Here is a 16,735-nt window from a genome sequence, read left to right on the forward strand (position 1 = left end):
TTTAAACTTCTCATTAAGCCAGCGAATAGTTTGCTATTGTTTTGGAGATGAGGTATGTGGAGCATGTCTCCATTATTCTTTAAAATTTATTCTAGCTCTATTCTTTGTTATAGAGCAAAGATGCTGTCTGTGTGGCAAGACAGTCTGTAACATGCCATTTTGTTGCATAAATTCACTGCAGACTCCAGTTCCTCTACAACTAAGCTCTCCTATAATTGCATCTAAGTCTATCAATCATGTGTTCTAAAACTACTCGTAGTGACAAGAACTCTAGAGGAGGCATCCAAAATATAATATGTTGTATCTAATGTAACTTGAGCAGAGATTCCATCACGCCTACTTCCTGATCTCATGTGCCTAAATGCCTCTAGTCTATCAGGATTGAAATACACTATCAAAAGTTGTCATTTTATGTTCAATATTCAGTATCTTTAAAAACATATTTTTTACAGAACGAGTGATCTGGGCATATTATTTTCCATCTGTATAATAAGATACAGATTCTCCTCTAATGATAAAGTGAATTATTTTATCAGTTAAGATGATCTGGTTGCAAGAAACAGAAACTGCCTGGGGAACTTAAACAGAAAAAGACTGTATGGGAAGAAGAGAGGGTAACTCACAATATGGAACAAAATGTGGAATAAACAGACTCAGAAAGGGCAGGAACTACCACAACCTCAGAGAAAACAGGAGCTAGCCAGACCTGATGGACGGTCACTTTGAGAAATGCCGCAGAGGTGAATAGTGTTGCCCATTTGGGGTCTTTATATCACTCTTTTCAAGAATGTGCATGCCTCCCGCCATCTGGCTGATGTCAGGAGTCACCATGTCACTAGTCAGTAGTCCATCAAAGCAAAGCTGGGGTGCTGTTAAGAAGGGAAATAGCAGATGGGGGAAAAAATGGCAAACGTCCCCTGAAATCACGAATTTTATTTCTTTTTCTTTTTGTTTAATTGAAGCATAGTTGAGTTTCAATGTTTTGTTAATTTCTGCTGTACAAAGTGATTCAGTTATACACATATGTACATTCTTAATATTACGTTCCATTATGATTTATCGCAGGATAGTGAATCTAGTTCTCTGTGCTATGCATCAGGACCTTGGTGTTTACCCATTCTACATTATGATAGCTTACTTCTGCTAACCCCAGCCTCCCACTCTATCCTTCCGTCTTCCTTCTGTGCCTGGACAACCACTCTGTCTCTTTTCTATGCCTGTGAGTCTGTTTCCGTTTCACAGAGAGGTTGATTTGTGTCGTATTCTAGATTCCACATGTAAGTGATATCATAAGGTATTTGTCTTTCTCTTTGTGACTCACTTCACTTAGTATGATAGTCTCTAGTTGAATGCATGTTGCTGCAGATGACATTCCAATAAGCCCCCCACCTACAAATCTTCACGTTGTGAACTTTCTAAGATGCGCACCTGTGTTCCATCAATGTCAGGTGTGAGTAAAACTGCGACTCGCCCTCCATCGCCTGCTGCTGATGGTCCTTCGGCTCCACCATCTCCCCCTCCTCCCCCTCCTCCAGACACTAGCTCTTCTGCCCTGCTCGCTCGAGGCCAGCCCCTGTGTGCCAGCTCTGTACGGTACCGCTGTGCTTTTCAAGGCGCTGTACTGTGAGACTAAAATGTTTTCTTTATTGTGTGTGTTTGTGTTTTATATATTATTTGTGTGAAAAGAATTATAAACCTACTGTGCAGGGCTAAGTCACTTCAGTTGTGGCCTGCTCTCTGTGACCCTATGAACTGCAGCCCGCCAGGCTCCTCTGTCCATGGGATTCTCCAGGCAAGAATACTGGAGTGGATTGCGTTCCCTCTCCAAGGGATCTTCCAGACCCAGGGATTGAACCCGCATGTCTTACATCTAACCTGCATTTGGCACGCAGTTTCTTTACCACTCAGTTCAGTCACTCAGTCGTGTCCAACTCTTTGCGGCCCCATGAACCGCAGCATGCCAGGCCTCCCTATTCATCACCAACTCCCGGAGTCCACCCAAACCCATGTCCATCGAGTCAAGGATGCCATCCAGCCATCTCATCCTCTGTCGTCCCCTTCTCCTCCTGCCCTCAATCTTTCCCAGCATCAGGGTCTTTTCAAATGAATCAGCTCTTCGCATCAGGTGCCCAAAAAACTGGAGTTTCAACTTCAACATCAGTCCTTCCAATGAACACCCAGGACTGATCTCCCTTAGGATGAACTGGCTGGATCTCCTTGCAGTCCAAGGGACTCTCAAGAGTCTTCTCCAACACCACAGTTCAAAAGCATCAATTCTTCGGTGCTCAGCTTTCTTTATATTCCAACTCTCACATCCATACATGACCACTGGAAAAACCATAGCCTTGACTAGATGGACTTTGTTGGCAAAGTAATGTCTCTACTTTTTAATATGCTGTCTAGATTGGTCATAACTTTCCTTCTAAGGAGTAAGCATTTTAATTTCATGGCTGCACTCACCATCTGCAGTGATTTTATGGCCCAGAAAAATAAAGTCAGTCACTGTTTCCCCATCATCTGCCATGAAGTGATGGGACTGGATGCCATGATCTTAGTTTTCTGAATGTTGAGCTTTAAGCCAGCTTTTTTCTCTCCTCTTTCACTTTCATCAAGAGGCTCTTTAGTTCTTCTTCATTTTCTGCCATAAGGGTGGTGTTATCTGCTTATCTGAGGTTATTGATGTTTCTCCCAGCAATCTTGATTCCAGTTTGTGCTTCCTCCAACCAGCGCTTCTCATGATGTACTCTGCATGTAAGTTAAATAAGCAGGGTGACAATATACAGCCTTGACGTACTCCTTTCCCGATTTGGAACCAGTCTTTTGTTCCATGTCCAGTTCTAACTGTTGCTTCCTGACCTGCACACAGGTTTCTCAAGAGGCAGGTCAGGTGGTCTGGTATGCTCATCTCTTTAAGATTTTCCACAGTTTATTGTGATCCACACAGTCAAAGGCTTTGACATAGTCAATAAAGCAGAAATAGATGTTTTTCTGGAACTCTCTTGCTTTTTCAATGATCCATCAGATGTTGGCAATTTGATCTCTGGTTCCTCTGCCTTTTCTAAAACCAGCTTGAACATCTGGAAGTTCACGGTTCACTTATTGCTAATGCCTGACTTGAAGAATTTTGAGCATTACTTTACTAGCATGTGAGATAACTGCAATTGTAGGTAGCCCCATGGGAAAGCAGCATTATATAGCAAATTGTGTTAGCTGGGTATCTAGGCTAACTTTGTTGGACTCACAAACATGCTCTTGGAATGGAACTCATTCTTATATAGGGGACTTCCTGTGTTTCATTCTTTTTTGTGGCTGAGTAGTATTTCATTTCACATATGTACCACATCTTCTTTATCCATTCATCTGTTGATGGACATTTAGACTGTTTCCATGTCTTGGTAATTGTGAATAGTGCTGCTATGAACATAAGGATGCATTATCTTTTTTTTTTTCACATGTGTTTTTTACAATTAAAGCCTTATCTGGATATATGCCCAGGAGTGGAATTGCTGGGCTAGATGGTAATTCTATTTTTAGTTTTCTGAGGAACCTCCATAATGTTTTTCATAACAGCTGTTATCAACTTACATTCCAACCAACAGTGTAGGAGAGTTCCCTTTTCTCCACACCCACTCCAGTATTTATTTCTGGAGTTTTTACTGATGGTCATTCTGACTGGTGTGAGATGGTACCTCGTTGTAGTTTTTGATTTGCATTTCTCTAATAATTAGCAGCATTAGACATCTTTTCACATGCCTACTGACCGTTTGTATTTCTTCTTTGGAGAAATGTCTATTTAGATTTTCTGCCCATTTTTCAATTGGATTATCTGTTGTTGAGCTGTTCGAATTGTTTCTATATTTTGGAAATTAAGCCCTTGTCCATTATATCATTTGCAAATGTTCTCTTTCATCCTGTAGATTGTTTTCATTGTGTTTATGGTTTCCTTCGCTGTGCAAAAGCTTGGTAAGTTTGATTAGGTCCCTTTTGTTTATTTTTGTTTTTATTTCTATTGCCTTGGAGGCTGACCTAAGGAAACATTAGTATGATTTATCAGAGAATGTTTTACCTATGATCACTGCTAGGAGTTTTATGATGTCCTGTCTTGTGTCCTGTCTTATATTTAAGTCCTGAAGCCATTTTGAGTCCATTTTTGTGTATGGTGGGAGGATGTATTCTAACTTCATCGATTTACATGCAGCTGTCCAGCTTTTCCCACACCATTTGCTAAGAAGAGACTGTTTTGTATATTCTTGCCTCCTTTGTCGAAGACTAATTCACTATAGATGTATGAGTTTATTTCTGGGTTCTTTTCTGTTCCACTGATCCATATGTCTGCTTTTGTGCCAGTACCTTGCAGTTTTGTGAAATCATTAATTTTAAAATAAAACTTAAAGTCAATCACAGTAGTTCCTCATTCAAGAAAAAGAGGCTGTCCATAATACTAAGTCTGTCATCTCTTTAATCCTGGTTATATAATTGAACAGACACACACACACACACACAGACACACACACAAATATCTGTAAAAATTACAGATAAAGTGTGTTAAGTTTCTGTTATATTTGATCTAATTATATAAGGAATTCATCCATTCATTTATCCACAAATATTTAGGCATAATTCTAGGTATTGAAGATACAGGACTGAAAAAATATTTTAATCCTAGCCTCACTGTTGTGAGAAAGAGAGAAACAATAAACAAAATAAGTAAATTTTGTAGCATCTTAGAAGTTGACATGTGAGGAATAAATAAGGAAATGTTGACAGGGGATAGGGAGTGCCAGGCTGAGTTTCAAGTTTGAAGAGAGTGATCAGGAAAGGCCCCACTGGGACTTCCCTGAGAGTCTGGTAGTTAAGATCCCACCTTCCTATGCAGGGGCACAGGTTCTATCCCCGGTCAGGAAACTAAGGTCCCACATGCCTCAGAGTGTAGCCAAAGGATTTTTTTTCCTTTAAGGAAAGGCGTGGACTTCCCTGGAGGTATGGTGGATAAGAATCCACCTGCCAATGAAGGGGACATGGATTTGATCCCTGGTCCAGGAAGATCCCACCTGCTGCAGAGCGACCAAGCCCAGTGGGCTGAAGCCGCTGATTCGTGAACCTCGGGTCTGCGCAACGAGAGAGGCCTCCGAAGTGAAAAGCCCGCATGCCGCAGCCGGAGAGCAGCCCCACTCGCCACAACCAGAGAAAACCTGCTTCCAGCAAGGTTCAGAGCAACATAGATACATATGTTTAAAAAGAAAGGCTTCACTGAGGTGACGTTGGAGAGAAGTCTGGCGGGGAGCGATGAATTAAGTGAGCAGGTATCTGCAGGAAAGTACCCCCTTCCGGGTCTAAGACCCTGAGGCAGGTAACGCCAGGGGCATTCAAGGACCACAAAGAAACCAGCGTAGCTGAAGCCACTGGAGTGAGCCCTAGGAGAGGGCTTGGAGGTGAGGTCAGGTGAAGAGTGTGATCGGGCCCGGCAGGCCTTGGAGGCCACTGTGAAGACCGGCTTTTCTCTAAGTGAGGCGGGAAAATCACACTGCAGAGAATCAGTGTTCCTACCTAAGAATTGATCTTCCCTCGAATCAGTTTTCCATTTCAAAATATATCTAATAACAAAACATTCTTCCCCGCCCCCCGCCCCACAGTTCTCAAAGCCTATCTACACACGTCCTGCAGAACTAAAAATCCCTGCGGCATCCAGGCATTGTCTCACCCCTCGAGCTCTGCTAGTCAGCTGTATCAGTCCGTGTCCAACGGGGAGACAGAAATCACACAGTGATTTTAAGAAGGAAAGTTGAATGGTAAGAGAAGATTAGAGTCATGGGGCATAACCAGTAAGGAGTGAAGAAAACTCAAAAGCATAGAGGAGTGCTCGCTTCGGCAGCACTTAACACTAAAACTGGAACAATACAGAGAAGATTAGCATGGCCCCTGCACAAGGATGATGTGCAAATTCATGAGGCGTTCCATATTTTTTACAAGCAATAAATGCTGGAGAGGGTGTGGAGAAAAGGGAACCCTCTTACACGGTTGGTGGGAATGCAAACTAGTGCAGCCACTATGGAGAACAGTGTGGAGATTTCTTAAAAAACTGGAAATAGACCTGCCATATGACCCAGCAATACCACTGCTGGGCATACACACCGAGGAAACCAGATCTGAAAGAGACACGTGCACCCCAATGTTCATCGCAGCACTGTTTATAATAGCCAGGACATGGAAGCAACCCAGATGCCCATCAGCAGACAAAGGGATGAGGAAGCTGTGGTACATATACACCATGGAATATTACTCAGCCATTAAAAAGAATTCATTTGAATCAGTTCTAATGAGATGGATGAAACTGGAGCCCATTATACAGAGTGAAGTAAGCCAGAAAGATAAAGACCATTACAGTATACTAACACATATATATGGACTTTAGAAAGATGGTAACGATAGCCCTATATGCAAAACAGAAAAAGAGACACAGATGTACAGAACAGACTTTTGCACTCTGTGGGAGAAGGCGAGGGTGGGATGTTTTGAGAGAACAGCATCACAATATGTATATTATCTAGGGTGAAACAGATCACCAGCCCAGGTTGGATGCATGAGACAAGTGTTCAGGGCTGGTGCACTGGGAAGACCCAGAGGGATGGATGAGGAGGGAGGTGGGAGGGGGCATCGAGAAGGGGAACACATGTAAATCCATTGCTGATTCATGTCAATGTATGACAAAAACCACTACAATATTAAAAAAAAATTTAAAAGGATATAGGAATTGTAGGTATAAGGAGCAAGGACCTTGCTTAGGGCTAAGATAGAGGTTCCAAGGCAGAGCTCCCCTCCTCCTAGGGCTGAGCTGTGTACCTTGTCAGAAGGAGCACCGTCATCACTCGGTGGATTGAGGGGAGTTGCTGAGGGGCCGTCACTGTTGGGACTTGCTAGCGAGCCACCCTCCAAGGTGCTGGAGGAAGCTGTTCGCAGAGAGGTGCACGGCTGCCCAGGGAGCCACCCGAGAAAGCTGCTGGGTGCTGTTGGGGGTCGTGCGCTCAGGGCTGGAGCCAAGCCATGGGGGAACCATTCACTAACGGAGCCGACTGGAGCAGCCCCACCCTGCAGACACTGCATGCGTGCATCCTCAGTCGCTTTGATCGTGTCTGAGCCTCTGCTACCCCATGGACTGTAGCCTGCCAGGCTCCTCTGTCATGGGATTTCCCAGGCACGAATACTGGAGTGGGTGGCCACTTCCTCCTTCAGGGGATCTTCCCAACCGCAGGGTTGAACCTGCACCTCCTGCGTTGCAGACAGATTCTTTACCTGCTGAACCACCTACAGAGACTGGGTCCTAAAGAAAGCGGCACCCTGCTGCCAGCCTGTAAGACAAGTCACACCACGAGCAGACCCCTGCTCAGAGGACACTCTGGACCAGGACCGAACTAGAAAGACGTAAGAAAGGGAGGAAGGAGGTGAGGAAGGAAACTAGAGGAGACAAACTTTCTCCCCTCTCCCTATCCAGTATCCCTCTAGTACCCTCCACTGACAAGATCAACATCATGCCAGTTGGCACGGAAGAAACATTTCAAGTATTTCCAAGAAATATTTCAAATATTTCCATGGTTTTTCCGGTAGTCGTGTGTAGATGTGAGAGTTGGACCATAGAGAAGGCTGAATGCCAAAGAATTGATGCTTTTGAACTGTGGTGCTGGAGAAGACTCTTGAGAGTCCCTTGGACTGCAAGGAGATCAAACCAGTCAACCTTAAGGAAATCAGTCCTGAATATTCATTGGAAGGACTGATGCTGAAGCTGAAGCTCCAATACTTTGGCCACTTGATGCGAAGAACTGACTCACTGGAAAAGACCCTGATGCCAGGAACGATTGAGGGCAGGAGGAAAAGGGGGCAACAGAGAATGAAATGGTTGGATGGCATCATTAACAGGATGGACGTGAGTTTAAGCAAACTCTGGGAGAGAGTGGAGGACACGGGAGCCTGGAGTGCTGCAGTCCATGGAATCGCAAAGAGTTGGACATGACTGAGCAGCTAAACAACTCCATTTTCATAGAACAAGCAGTAATGGATTTGAAGCTGAAAAACAATAAACTGATAACTGACATGCCCTCTTTCCTTATGCGGCTGCAATATTTGCAGCATAACCTGTTGAACTGTACTACTATACTTTTCAAAAGGTGGCAACTTTCTAATGCAATAAACCCCCTCAACCAAAAAATTTTGAAACCATGTAAGTGTGAAACTCCAGGTTCTGAAAAACAAAGTATAGTCTATCCTTTCTGAACCCTTGGCACTTAGAAGATACCTGAATATCTATTTAGAGCACTAAAAGTTACCCCTGTTAAATAATGCCCTATATAAGTCTGGGTGCATGCTGTGGTATATAATAATACATTCAATTGATTTTATTCACTTTAAATTCTTGCCTCTTAGTATTTGCTTTTATTTCTTCTTTCTGAGATAAGCATGCAGTTGTTGCTGTCCTCCTCTGCTTGGATGTTTTATGAATGAATAGCCTGGTAAGATATATCATAATGGAAAGAGCTTTGGTTCTCTTTGGGGCTGACCCAATTTCAAATTCTGACTCCGTTATTTTCTGGGTGTGTGACTTTAAGCAGAATATTTAATCTCTATAAGCTTCCATTTCCTCATCTCCAACTGGGACAATAACACCCACCTTGCATTGTTTAAAAAAAACTATCAGGACCATCTTCCAGAGTAATTGTCCAAGAGAAAGTACCTACTTTGAAATATGGCCTGGATCTATGATTTTTGCTGCTCTCATATCTTTAGGAATGTTATTCAACAGCCCATGGTGAACACTGTAAGGATGCCAAGTTAATTCAAACTTTCATTCCAAAGACAGTCACAGAAGCATAAAATAAAGCTTTGTAAAATGGTCCACTAATTACTTCAGAATTTCTAAACAATATTCCAGAGTTGTTGGGGGGGAAGAAACTAATAGGCACAAGACACCAAAGGTTAACAGATTAGATTCTCAGAAACATTAGCTGTCTGGCTGCCTCACCCTGAATTTTGTTATTCTTCATAATGAGATATATTTTTTAAGTGAAATTCGCTTTCTTCTTAAATGTCTTGCAGTAATTCTATTCTCAACTTAAAAAGTCAAATAACTTCTTTTAGGAAAACTAACCACTTCTCTATTTAGAATGCAGCTGTTGACATCAGTTTAACAAATGAAATGAGATGCTGCTCTAAAGGACTGTGAAAATGAAAACCCAACTGGAGATCTGTACTCTTTGGGTAGAAACACCAGGATGAACTCAGACTCAAGTTTCTCATCACAATAAAGCGGTTAGAACTTTCATCTAGTTTAATCTAATCTCAATTTTCATAGACCGCAATGGACTTTCCAGGCCATATGTTCCTTTGGTTCATTTCACATCACCAGTGACTTTCATATTCATCACCAGACCTGATGCTAAATATTTTTCCTACATTTTTAAAGGAGACATAGCCAGAGAGGAATGTAGCTCTTCCTTGGCAAAAGGTTTCTGAAGTTTCCTCTAAGCCCATTGAATTCTCAGCACAAGATCAGACCTACAAGAATATAATGGAACCCAGGTGTTAGACTAATTACAATTTAGCCATAAATGAAGAAAAGGGAAATATTAATCCATGATGCAAGTTGCTGTGTTATTACAGAATCCATCTTAATGAAGTGACGACCTCACTTTGCTCAGAGGTTAACTGTACGGATGGTCCCGTATTGACCGAATGTTAATGAGTTGTGTGTGTGGCAGCAAGCAAGCAGGAGATGGCAGAAGGAAACTACGATGGTAGGTACATAATTACAATGGAAGTCATGTCGCAGGTAATGAACAGGATTCGCATCGCATCTTCTCAGTCACAGCACAATTTCTCTGGCTCTGTTTATAGTAATCGGTGGGATTATTTGACAGCAAGATGACATTTTGACTTTGGAACAAATTTTTCTCATAGAAAGCACGATTACCCACTGATGTGGGGATATGCAATTAGACACAGCCATGCTAGGCAAGTTACATTGTTTTTAAATATGCAAATTGTAGCTATTCAGCCTTTATCTGTCGTCCTTTGGATCTAAACACCATGGTCATATGCAATGGATGCATTCTGAAATTTTTTAATTGCCTATTATTTAAGTATGAAGTTTCAAACTTTTTAATATAGTAGTATTCTAGCTGCTAAAACTAATATCTGAGGTGGGTCAGACCTCTATTGTATACAGAGACTGTGTTTCAAAGAACATTATTTGGCTTATATTCTAACTAAACCCATTTAACCGAAAAATCCATATCATAAAGGAATTTTATTACAGTATAAAATGTAATATGCTGGAAATACGTATGAATTCTTATGAGTCCAGTTGTTTTGTTTGAACTCACTGAGGCATTGGTAATGTGCCATACTGAGTATGTGAAAGACAGAAAACCTCCTTTTGTATGCTTTCCAGGCTTCACCAAATTCAGGAGGGGAATTCATTCTCTGGAAAAAGTGTGTGTGTTGTGTGTGTGCATGCACATGCATTCACATCTGTCTGCACATCACCGGCCATTCTTCACAACCACCCTCCTTCCTCCTCAGAGTGTATTCAGGAGAAATCAGTACATTTTAACATTAAGCAAAACACAACTGCATGGAAGAGAGGTCTGAAATAAGTGACTTGCTGTCTGCCGCAGTCAAATAATTTAAGCATCTTCAATGGGCTTCCCTGGAGGCTCAGACGGTAAAGAATCTTCCTGCAATGCAGGAGATGCAGGAGACATGAGGTCAATCCCTGGGTCAGGAAGATCCCCTAGAGAAGGAAATGGTAACCCACTTCAGTGTTCTTGCCTAGAGAATTCCATGGACAGAGGAGCCTGGCGGGCTACAGTCCATGGGGTTGCAGAGAGTCCGACACAAATACGCAACTTTCGCAACACAACACAACATGAAAAATATGATGAATGTATTTTCTTGGGACTTCCCCGGCAGTCCAGTGGTTAGGAATCTGTGCCTCTAATGCAGGGGGTGCCAGTTCAATCCCTGGTGGGGGAACTAAGATCCCACATGCCACATGCTGTGGCCAAAAAGAAAGATAAATGGATTTTCTTTCTGTGGTTTAGATGACATTTAAAACATCCTCAGAAAACACGGAAAATTTGTATTATCCTGTAACACACTACAAACATGTTGTTAGTCAAAAGCAAAAAAAATCCCACTACCTTCTTGGTATGATAGTATCTGATTGCTAGAGACTGGAGGACTAAACTGAAATCTTCATCTGTAACAGGGATAATATAACTACCTCACGAGGTTCCTGCTTAGTCACTCAGTCATGTCCGACTCTGTGACGCCGCGGACTGTAGCCCGCCAGGCTCCTCTGTCCTTGGGGATTTTCTGGACAAGAATACTGGAGTGGGTTGCCATTTCCTTCTCCACCTCATGAGGTTTACTGTGATGCTTTAATGAGATAAAGCAGGGGTTGATCAGCACAGTGTGGACCCTGAGTCCATACTGTGAGTCCAATCTGGCCCACCAACTTTTTTTTTTAACAGCCCACAACATAAGAATGGTTTTTACTTTTTTTTAAATAGGAGTGTAATTGTTTTACAGTGTTGTTCGTTTCGGCTGTACAACAGAGGGAATCAACTGTATGTATGCATAAGCCTCCCTCCCACCTCAGTGTTTACATTTTTAAATGTTTTTATCAAAAGAATAACTGTATTTCGTGATGCAAAAATTGTGCAAAATTTAAATTTCAGAGTTCGACACATGAGATGGTATTGCAGCACAGAACTACCTGTTCATTTTGTGTCATCTCTGCTGTGTCCACACAACAACAGTAGAGTCAAATATTTGCAGCTGAGGCCTCATGGCCTGCAGAGCCTGAAATATCCACTGTGTGAACGTCCACAGAAGAAGCCGACTGACCTCGAAATGAGCATGAAACTCGTTTAGCACAGGGCGCAACAGTAGGGCTCAATAAATGACACTCATTGATATAAATATAGACTTGGCATATTAACAGTTATTATACAGACTAAAAATGTTTGGCCCCCCAAGTGCTGTTCATGTCTACAATAGGCAGAGTAGAGTTCCAGCTCAACAGGACAGCTGGTGCACACGGGACCCCGAAAAGTCTTTCTTTCCCTCCCCACTACCCCAGGACTTGCCCCTACTCACACCATGAGCTGCCGAGCTGGTGGAGGGGCAGCTTCTGTGCACCCCACCTGTGGCTTTCTCTGCTGGCTCAGATCTTTGCTCAGAACCCCCCTCCCTCCCCCACCCTCTCTGCTGTTGGAATGTACCTTGGAAGCAGCCCTGTGACTTGCCTTGGAATGGAACGTAAGTAGATGTATCATGAACTGCTACAGGCTTTGCTTTCAGAGAATTTATTCTAGACCTCAGTTACCAAGGGAGCAAAAGTAGTTAAAACTAAGAATAATCTATGAATGAACTGGCCACCTGTGAAGTCCGTCCCCAGGTCAAACTTCCCTCACCACGGGGCCCATTCCTGCCCGTCAGATCCTAACTGTGATCTCTCTCCACTGGCCGAGCTTTCCGTCTGATTAGGCCCAAGGTCAGCCCCTCCAGTTCAGATGTCAGCAGCTCAAGTAGTTGCCGAGGTTTTATTTTTAGGTCTGCAAGAATACTGACATGGATAATTCACAAATAATAAGCCTCAGTTAAATGTATTCTTTCTGCCAGCCACATGAAAAGGAAAAGCTCTGGTGAAAACATAAAATGCAGTCAGCTGGGGTTACAGCTCATTTTTTGCATGGGATCAGCTTCAGATTCTCATCTAGAATAGACTGCTTCAAATTCACATGTTTAAAAGTGAAGAAAGAAAGAAATTACATTCCTAGTCATTTCAACAGTAAATGGTCTATAGACCCCCTTAACACTCCCTTGAAACCCCTAGGGTCCCAGGCTCTAGGTAATTTAAAAGAAAAAAAATCAGGCGAATGTGTTATCATTTATTGACAGAATGGAGGAGGCCCACACATCACTCCAAGTAGGTTTCCTACTGGGCAGGACATGTGCTCCTCACTAACATTCTTTAATAGCAAAAAAGAAACAGTTCATTCATTAAAGAACAGAGAATTCTGCTCAGAAAGGACACTGCCTCTAAAGATTCCACGCCACTAGAATTCTTGGCTCAATTAGGTAATGAAATTACCCAGATGCTTTCTACTACCACCACCCACCCTGATCAGACTTCCTTCACTTCTGGTTCATCTTTTAATAATATTTTTAACTTCTGCTTTTGTTTTTTAACTTTTAACGTAAATATTCAAAGCCAATTCAAGTCCTATTTGGAAGTTACTTCTTAGGGAGGGGAGGAGCTACTTCTTTGCCAAGGGCACTTTGGTTGCTATTTTCTGTTTTCAAGAAAGGGTATATTTCCATGTCTGAGCAGTTAGACAAGCATAAATGAATAAATTAGCATTTGTCTACATTTAAATTTCATCATCTAAACTACTGGACAGCTGACTCCAGTTGATTTATTATTGCTCAGAGTCACTGTTTGCCAATGGAAGCCAAATGTTATGGTAAAGGACAAACTACTAGCCAAAAAAGTGATGCCTTAGTGCCGAGGTGTTGGAGCTCGGAACTCTTCCTGAGGCCCATGACCGAGGACTGGGTGATCCTGGCTTTCTCCTGCTGCAGGCTCTAATAGCCTGTATGGTAGCGCAGCCCATTCTCGGCCGTCTGTTTGAGGGTTCGGGCTTCCATGGATTGCAAGACTAGGTTATCCAGAGGCCAGGCATGTCTGGGTCTACTTTGCCAGACCCCAAAGACTCAGCGGCACGTCTGTTGTTTCTGAGAACGAAACCCATGATCCTTCACGTCGCTCCTCCACTTCTGAGCGCAAACCCAGCGGTCTGAGTGTGTGTGTGTTTGATAGACTCTGCCCTTTCTCAGCTACATGCAAATTTGTTGTTCTTCCTGGACATCCAGAAGACCACACCTCCCAGTCCTCCGGCAGTTAGACGGGGCTGTGTGACTGGTTCTGGCCAAGACAATGTCAGAAGTGACTGGTGTCACTTGAAGGCTGAGGCGGCGAGTGACAAGACTCAGCGACCCTCAGCCGCTCTCTGGCCTCTCTCCTGCGCTGCGGGGACAAGCTGAGCTTGTCAGGCTGCGGAGCCACTGTCCGAAGCAGAGCGCCACCAACCCCCCACCCCACACCTGGTGACCCACCACCGCCTGCTCACGCTGGATGTGCTCCTTGGGCAAGAAGGAAAGCTTTGTGGGCTGGGCCCACATGTCACTGCAGCGAAGCATGGCCTAGCCTGACTCAGTTCAGTTCAGTCGCTCAGTCGTGTCCGACTCTTTGTGACCCCATGAACCGCAGCACACCATGGCCTCCCTGTCCATCGCAAACTCCCAAAGTTTACTCAGACTCATGCCCATCGAGTCGGTGATGCCATCCAGCCATCTCATCCTCTGTCGTCCCCTTCTCCTCCTGCCCCCAATCCCTCCCAGCATCAGGGTCTTTTCCAATGAGTCAACTCTTCGCATGAGGTGGCCAAAGTATTGGAGTTTCAGCTACAGGGAGCTAAAATAAAAGTTGCTCAATTTCAGCTCAATCCTCCCTAGCTGTTAAGATGATAGCTACCACACGTGAGAACTTTATCAATGAAGGGACATCTGTCTCAGGGGAACTTCTTTGTGTGATTCCTACATCAATGGGAAAAACGTTTCCTTGACTTATTTCCTCATACTTCAGACTTGAGTTTAAAGGATGGATAGGATCTGTAAGGTGAAGAAAGGCGAATGAGCATGCCACACCAGAGAAACAGGCTGACCATCATGGGAAACAATATGACTCAATAAGCACATTTCTTTGATGCAAATAGAAGGTACTCAATTTCAGCTTAATCATCCCTTCATAGTTGGGGGCAAAGGGGTCGGGATGTGAATGGTCACAAAAGATGAGCATAGCTGCTCCATGAAATTACTCATCAGAAAGAATTTCTTCCTTTCCACGCTTGACCTCAGCCAACCAGGTTTTGAGGGTTTGAGTGAATGCCTACCCCCACAAAAGGGACTTGGACCAGGCCCAAAAGATCAGTTTCCCACTTGAATGGACCTATCCCTGGGTATCTACCACAAAGCTATCTGACAGTTTTGAAGGTGGAATAGAAACCTTTGAAGGTTGACAGCTTCGGTAATGGTTGGGGTGGAGGAAATGTGTTTTTGTGATGTGTGTGTGTGGTGGTGGGTGTGAGCATATGTGTCGCGAGGAACATCACTGTGATACTTGCCACTCTTCTGAGAGGAGCGATGGTCAGAAAGATTGCATCACTTCTGAATTCCCTTAGCGAAAAAAATTCATATAAGACTTTTTTAAGGGGAAAAGTGTTAGCTTACATAGCTAAAGAGAGAATTATATATAAAAAGAAATAAAATATTTTTGAGCACTTACTATGTTTCTGACACTATTCCAAGCACCTTCTATGCATTAGCTGATGGATTAGCTCGTAACAACCATGTGAGGTATGAGCTCTTACCATATTTTATAAATTTCTAAAACCGAGGCATGGAGTGGTCAAGTTTGTCACCAAGATCTCACGGTTTGCCAACTGGTGGGGCCAGGATTTGAATACAGCAGTCTAACTCCAAAGCCCACGCTGGTGTGAAGACTGGTACATACATACCTTGAGTTTGATTGATAGGTACAAACAATTGAGTTTCCCTTTGGTAACATCCTAACTCTGGAAATCATTCTGCTTTGGGTACAGACAGCTTCTCTCCCTCAGGCATCGGCTGAGTCCTCTACTATTTCTATCAAGTGTATATTTTGGAGGAAAAGTAAAATATTTTTTACTGTAAATGGTCTTTTTAAAAATCTTTATTATGAGATCTTCAAACATCCAGAAAACTAGAGGAAGACTACGGTACAGTGAACTCCTGTATACCCATCATCACCCACCTCTTCAAAACCCATTTTTCCCCGCCAGTCCCCTTCCGCACTCATTATGGCTTCTTTTTTTCTTTTTCTTTTTTCCATCCCAGCTTCTGCCTGCACCACACTGTGGAAACTCATCGAAGTTCCCAAAGACTTCCTTGGCTTGCAGTCCAGGGGATGTTTTCCAAACATGTTCAACGTCATCCTTCTGATTTACCTGCATCTCCAAACACTCTTGAGAAAATACTTCTAATGGATATTAATATGATAGCTACCACACTTGAGAAATTTATCTGTGCCAAGCACTTTTATACATCATTTAATCTTCAAAACAGTGTTGAGGTAGGTACTAGTATAGTCTCCATTTTCAAAAGGAGGAAACAGACTGGTAAACGTTCCTCACTTTGAGGAAATAACGTGAGACACAGGAAGGCCAGATAAATTGACTGAGATTGCCAGAGCTCAGTGCTGGTGCCCAGTTGAACCTCAGAGACAGTTTTGGGTGGAGTATAAAGAGGATCTTTATTGCTGTGCCAGGCATAGGGGGACACAGCAGGCTCATGCCTCACAAAATTGCATTCTAACCCAGGAGGATTTAATGAGGATTTTATAGCAAGGATGGGGCTGCTGATGAGGATTAGGGGGCGTGCAGGGCCTGCAGCCCCAGTCTCAGTCTCCTGATTGAGGAGTTTGGTCTCCTAAACTTGATGAGCTTCTCCCGTTCCTTTAATCTTGCCTCAGATGGTTTCTCGGAGAAGGCAATGGCAACCCACTCCAGTGTTCTTGCCTGGAGAATCCCAGGGGCGGGGAAGCCTGGTGGGCTGCCATCTATGCGGTCGCACAGAGTTGGAC

The 16,735-nt window shown here is 43.3% G+C and overlaps 1 long non-coding RNA gene and 1 other non-coding gene across 3 annotated transcripts in view; both read left to right on the forward strand.

Annotated features, from left to right (window-relative positions):
- The window catches only part of LOC139030876 (uncharacterized), an 89,599-nt gene that overhangs the window by 40,642 nt on the left and 32,222 nt on the right, over nucleotides 1-16,735 (forward strand). The gene's annotated exons all lie outside the window — the stretch shown is intronic.
- Nucleotides 5,857-5,964, forward strand: LOC139030998 (U6 spliceosomal RNA). The gene has a single exon (XR_011483428.1). It is a non-coding gene; the product is annotated as a U6 spliceosomal RNA (small nuclear RNA).

This window comes from Odocoileus virginianus, chromosome 24 (assembly GCF_023699985.2).
Source record: "Odocoileus virginianus isolate 20LAN1187 ecotype Illinois chromosome 24, Ovbor_1.2, whole genome shotgun sequence".
Taxonomy (NCBI): domain Eukaryota; kingdom Metazoa; phylum Chordata; class Mammalia; order Artiodactyla; family Cervidae; genus Odocoileus; species Odocoileus virginianus.